Here is a 6,081-nt window from a genome sequence, read left to right on the forward strand (position 1 = left end):
GCTCTCAAAAAGCCAAATATTACTCCTTCTCTTCTGAGCATTGTAGTTCGCCCGTAGTGCACTTCAGGTCAACTTATGGGGTACCTCCATACTCAGAAGAGATGGGGTTACAAATTTTGGGGGGTATTTTCTGCTATTAACCCTTGCAAAAATGTGAAATTTGGGGGGAAACACACATTTTAGTGAAAAAAAATTATTTATTTTTACATATGCAAAAGTCGTGAAACACCTGTGGGGTATTAAGGCTCACTTAATTCCTTGTTACGTTCCCCGAGGGATCTAGTTTCCAAAATGGTATGGCATGTGTTTTTTTTTTTGCTGTTCTGGCACCATAGGGGCTTCCTAAATGCAACATGTCCCCCAAAAACCATTTCAGAAAAACGTACTCTCCAAAATCCCCTTGTCGCTCCTTCGCTTCTGAGCCCTCTACTGCGCCCGCCGAACAATTTACATAGACATATAAGGTATGTGCTTACTCAAGAGAAATTGGGCTACAAATTCAAGTATAAATTTTCTCCTTTTACCCCTTGTAAAAATTCAAAAATTGGGTCTACAAGAACATGCGAGTGTAAAAAATGAAGATTGTGAATTTTCTCCTTCAATTTGCTGTTATTCCTGTGAAACACCTAAAGGGTTAAAACGCTGACTGAATGTCATTTTGAATACTTTGGGGGTGCAGTTTTTATAATGGGGTCATTTGTGGGGTATTTCTAAGATGAAGACCCTTCAAATCCACTTCAAACCTGAACTGGTCCCTGAAAAATAGTGAGTTTGGAAATTTTGTGAAAAATTGGAAAATTGCTTCTGAACTTTGAAGCCCTCTGATGTCTTCCAAAAGTAAAAACATGTCAATTTTATGATGCAAACATAAAGTAGACATATTGTATATGTGAATAAATTTTTTTTTTATTTGGAATATCCCTTTTCCTTACTCGCAGATGGAAACCTTAATCACAACCTTCATCGTTGTTCACATCTTAACTGCACGATATGAACAAAAAGTATTGGGACACACCTTAATCTTTAAATTCAGTTTCCATTGCCACAGGTGTGTAAAACCCTCTCCAACCATTGCAGTCTACCTGTACAAACATTTGTGAAAGAATAAATCATTCCATAGAGCTCAGTGAATTCCAGTGTGGTACTGTAATAGAACGCCACCACTGCCACAAGTTTGATATTTCTTCCCTCAAGATCTTCATTTTGTCCCATTTTCATTTACATGACTCACACCTGGAAGTGCTGTAGTGCAAGTTTTTTTATTTATTTTATAGAATTTATTTTACTGTTGTCTCTGACCTTTCTCAGCATTCCATGTGACAATGTCATAAGTCACATGGTCTCCAGGGGATGTGGTTATGCTGCAGTGGGTGGGTGGATAGCAATGTGGCAGCATACCCACGGCACCTGGACACCATGTGACTTATGACGTATTGTCTCTGGCTGCATGAAATGATAAAATTGGCCAGAGACAACAGTTAAAGGAGTTCTCCGGTGCTTAGACATCTTATCCCCTATCCAAAGGATAGGGGATAAGATGCCTGATCGCGGGAGTCCCGCCGTTGGGGACCCCCGTGATCTTGCACGTGGCATCCCGTTTGTAATTAGTCCCCAGAACGTGTTCACTCCGGGTCTGATTACCGGCGACCACAGGGCTGACGGCGTGTGACATCACACTCCGCCCCTCAATGCAAGCCTATGGGAGGGGGTGTAACAGCTATCACACCCCCTCCCATAGGCTTGCATTGAGGGGCAGAGCGTTACATCACACGGGGGCGGAGGCGTGACGTCACACGCCGTCAGCCCTGTGGTCGCTGGTAATCAGACACGGAGCGAACACGCTCTGGGGACTGATTATAAATGGGGTGCCGCGTGCAAGATCCCGGGGGTCCCCAGCAGCGGGACTCCCGCGATCATGCATCTTATCCCTTATCCTTTCGATAGGGGATAAGATGTCTAAGCTCCGGAGTACCCCTTTAAGTAAAAAGAGTTGCACTACAGCACTTCAGGGAGTGGGTCCCAAAGTAAGACATGGAGGTAATAGAAGGATATTACACATGGTGCCAATTGTACAGTTTAGTATATAAGGGATATTTCTATGGGTTTATTTAGGGGTTGGCCTCGATCTCTTAGTTCCAGTAAAATACTAATGCTTCAGCAGACAAAGACATTGTATTCTAATTTAGTTAGAACACTTTGGGGAAGGCTCTTTTCTGTTTCAGCATGCCTGCACAAAGTAAGGTCCATAAAGGCATAGTTGGGTGAATTTGGTGTGGAAGAATTTGGCTGGCACAGAGTCCTGACCTCAACCTCACCAAACACTTAAAACAGAGATGGTGCTAGGCCCTTCCATCCAACATCAGTGTCTCCTCTCACAAATGCTCTTCTGGATGAAAAGGAAATATATATTTTCTTTATTTATTTATTGTTAAGGTGGCGGTAGGCCAAATAAGTTTTTACTGTACTACTAATCACATCACAGGAAATGTACTTAAAGGAAAACGCAGTAAACATCCCCTGCACTAACCAGAGGTACTGGCTGGTAGGGAAGGGGACGCTGATCAATTTGCTGCCTACCATGCCCGGATCTGTCCCGCCGTTTGCCCGTTATCTTCTTTTTTGTGCAAATGAGCTGCTAACATGGGTGGGGTTACAAGGCTCCTTCTGGCACTGACGTCAGCGCTGCAGGGCCTGGCTTATGATTATAAATCCATTCCCTCCGACTGTCCCCCTCCTCCCCGCTCTTTACTGGACTCCACTGAGAAGGGAGGGGATGAATAGTCATAAGCCGGCCGGTTTTGCGGATGAGCGGCTCTGATGTCAGAGTGCTAGCAGGAGCCTTGTAACCCCGCCCATGTTAGCAGCTAATTTGTATATCCACAAAAATGATAACAGACGAACGGCTGGACAGATCCGGGCATGGTAGGCAGCAAATTGATCAGCGTCCCCTGCACTACCAGCCAGTGCCTCTGGTTAGTGCGGGGGGGAGTTTACTGACAGTTTTCCTTTAAAATCACAAAAGAGGGGCATACTTACTGATACAGGCCCCAATGCTATATGAGGGAGATCACTCAGGTGATCAAAATACTGTTTATCAGCCACTTACATGCACAATATACAAGAAGAACGTAGCTACTCACTATCTTGCTTACACACAGGAAAGGCTTCTATAGGGTGCATGACATAGTGTACCAAATTACTGTTTGAATCTCCACACACCAGAACTGATGTCTCCATAAGGAGGGTACTTACCCATTTTGCTTAGACAACAGGCCTCTCTCCAGCCAAGCCAGATTACCCTGCACTGTACCGACGAGGGGCAGATTGGTCCTCTTCCCTTCCGGGGAGACTCCATACTACTCTACTCTACAGTAGCTTGTAAACTCCACCTCTATAAATTCTATTGTTTAGAAATATCCAGGAAATCTAGCAACTTACTAAATGTCTTGAATTCCTAAAGAACCAAAAAATTGCAATGTTTAGGAATAGGTTTTCTAGTCAGTAGGAGCCCATGTTGACAAGCCACATACATAAGGATTGTTTGGCTACAGCTACCCCCCCCCCCCTCCTCCATTCTGAACTGTTTATTAAGGGGGGGGGGGGGGACCTACCTGACGTTAAAATCCAACTTGTACAATCCTTGTTTTTGCCAACAAAAGAAGTGGGGAACAGTTTGGCTATCCCAGATAGATTGTCAGCAGATGTTTGTAGGTTCTGAGAGATACGCTAACAAAAATCACAGTGGCCCAATGCCAGCCTAACTCCCGGTCAACATTCCAACCATCCGTCATGAGATGTTACGCTCATATTTATTGGCTACGAGTCAATTACTTTATCTATGACATGAGAGCTGACACATAATGGCCTGGCATATTCCTGTTCAACTGTGCACTTGCCAAAGGAGGAGTAATTTATGATGTCCCCTCTGTGAGTGATATTTTTATTGAAACATGTATACAAACAGAATACATTTAAAAACATATAAAATGCATATGAGAATGCATGTAATCCAGAGCAAACTGCGCTGCTGAAAGACACAGCAAAGAATGGGAACCAATTGCTTTGTTATTGAACATGGCAAGGAGGAGGGGGTTACATGGCTGGGATGGGTGTTATTTCTGATCCTGGCTAAACCCACTGTGGCTTAGCTCCAGTGGCTGCACCATCCTTGGTGCTAACTGCATAGCACTAACACTATAATGTGCAGTGGATGGTGTTAAAGGGGTACTCCGGTGGAAAACTTTTTTTTTTTATCAACTGGTGCCAGAAAGTTAAACAGATTTGTAAATTACTTTTATTAAAAAATCTTAATCTTTCCAGTACTTATTAGCTGCTGAATACTAGAGAGGAAATTATTTTCTTTTTGGAACACAGTGCTCTCTGCTGACATCTCTCTCCATATTAGGAACTGTCCAGAGTAAAAGGAAATCCCCATAGCAAACATATGATGCTCTGGACAGTTCGTAAAATTGACAGAGATGTCAGCAGAGAGCACTGTGCTTGTGATGTCAGCAGAGAGCTCTGTGTTTCAAAAAGAAAATAATTTCCTCTGTAGTATTCAGCAGCTAATAAGTACTAGTTAATAGAACTAATTTACAAATCTGGGAAAATATATGTATATACCAGTCCTCAAGAACACTAGGGATGTGTAGAATAAAGAGGAAAGAAAATAGTGGATCTAATAAGGATTTATTAATATAATTATATATGTAAGTAAATGCAAATAAATCACCAATCACTCTGCAGGGCCCTTGCAGGAATGAATTGGTAATAATCAATATATAAATGAAAATGCAGATAAAAATGCAGATAAAAATAATATAGCAGAAATGCACCAATGTCCACTCCGGTGGTTAGCAACGTGTCCCTTTTGGTTAGTAGTCACTCTTGGTCACAGTTAAGTCCAAGGATATCCAATTAAAAGAGTCACAGTTCAGTAATCAACTCCTATGATACTGTAGCCAAATATAGCAATAGTGGCGATAATAGCAACAGTTGTAGCAATTATGGCAGTAGTTTGTAGAGTATCGGTGCACAGCACCACTCACCCTTCTTCTCGGCTGTTAGCGATCCCGGCAAGCAATGATGTTCACAGGTAGCGATCTCGGCAGACCGCGATGTCCTGTAGGTGATAAAAGCTGTTTGTATTGCCGGTCTGGATCGTAGCCTAGGTGTGTGGTTCTCCGGTAGGCTGTAAGTATCCTGGGCTGGCACGGGGAGGCGTCCGGCCTAGGGAGAATGTGTCCAGGAACTCTGCTGTCCGGGGCTGTGAATGGAGATCTGGGAGCAGCTCATTCATTGGTGCATTTCTGCTATATTATTTTTATCTGCATTTTTATCTGCATTTTCATTTGCATTTTTATTTATATATTGATTATTACCAATTCATTCCTGCAAGGGCCCTGCAGAGTGATTGGTGATTTATTTGCATTTACTTACATATATACATATATTAATAAATCCTTATTAGATCCACTATTTTCTTTCCTCTTTATTCTACACATCCCTAGTGTTCTTGAGGACTGGTATATACATATATTTTCCCATTTTTTGACTAGGCCTGATTGGGTGAAGGCATCACCTTTAACCACGAACACTCTCCTTACCTTTATCTTTAAGTGAGCTACACATCCTATTGTCCATCATTTACAAATCTGTTTAACTTTCTGGCACCAGTTGATTTAAAAAAAAAACGTTTTCCACCGGAGTACCCCTTTAAAGGGGTACTCCACTGCTCAGTGTTTGGAACAAACTGTTCCGAACGCTGTTGCTGGCGCCGGGAGCTTGTGATGTCATAGCCCCCCCCCCCCCTTCCTCATGATTTCACGTCCCGCCCCCTCAATGCATGCAAGTCTATGGGACGCCCCCTCCCATAGACTTGCATTGAGGGGGCGGGGCTATGACATCATGAGCTCCCGGCGTCGGCAACAGCGTTCGGAACAGTTTGTTCCAAACGCTGAGCAGCGGAGTACCCCTCAAGGGGGAAATGTTATGATTGACTGGTGTGTGGCTAAAATTATTTAAAATTATAACTATAGATGCAGCTATGAACCGATGAATGCCAGTTTTAGAAAGTTTATG

The sequence above is a fragment of the Hyla sarda genome, chromosome 3, assembly GCF_029499605.1.
Source record: "Hyla sarda isolate aHylSar1 chromosome 3, aHylSar1.hap1, whole genome shotgun sequence".
Lineage (NCBI taxonomy): Eukaryota > Metazoa > Chordata > Amphibia > Anura > Hylidae > Hyla > Hyla sarda.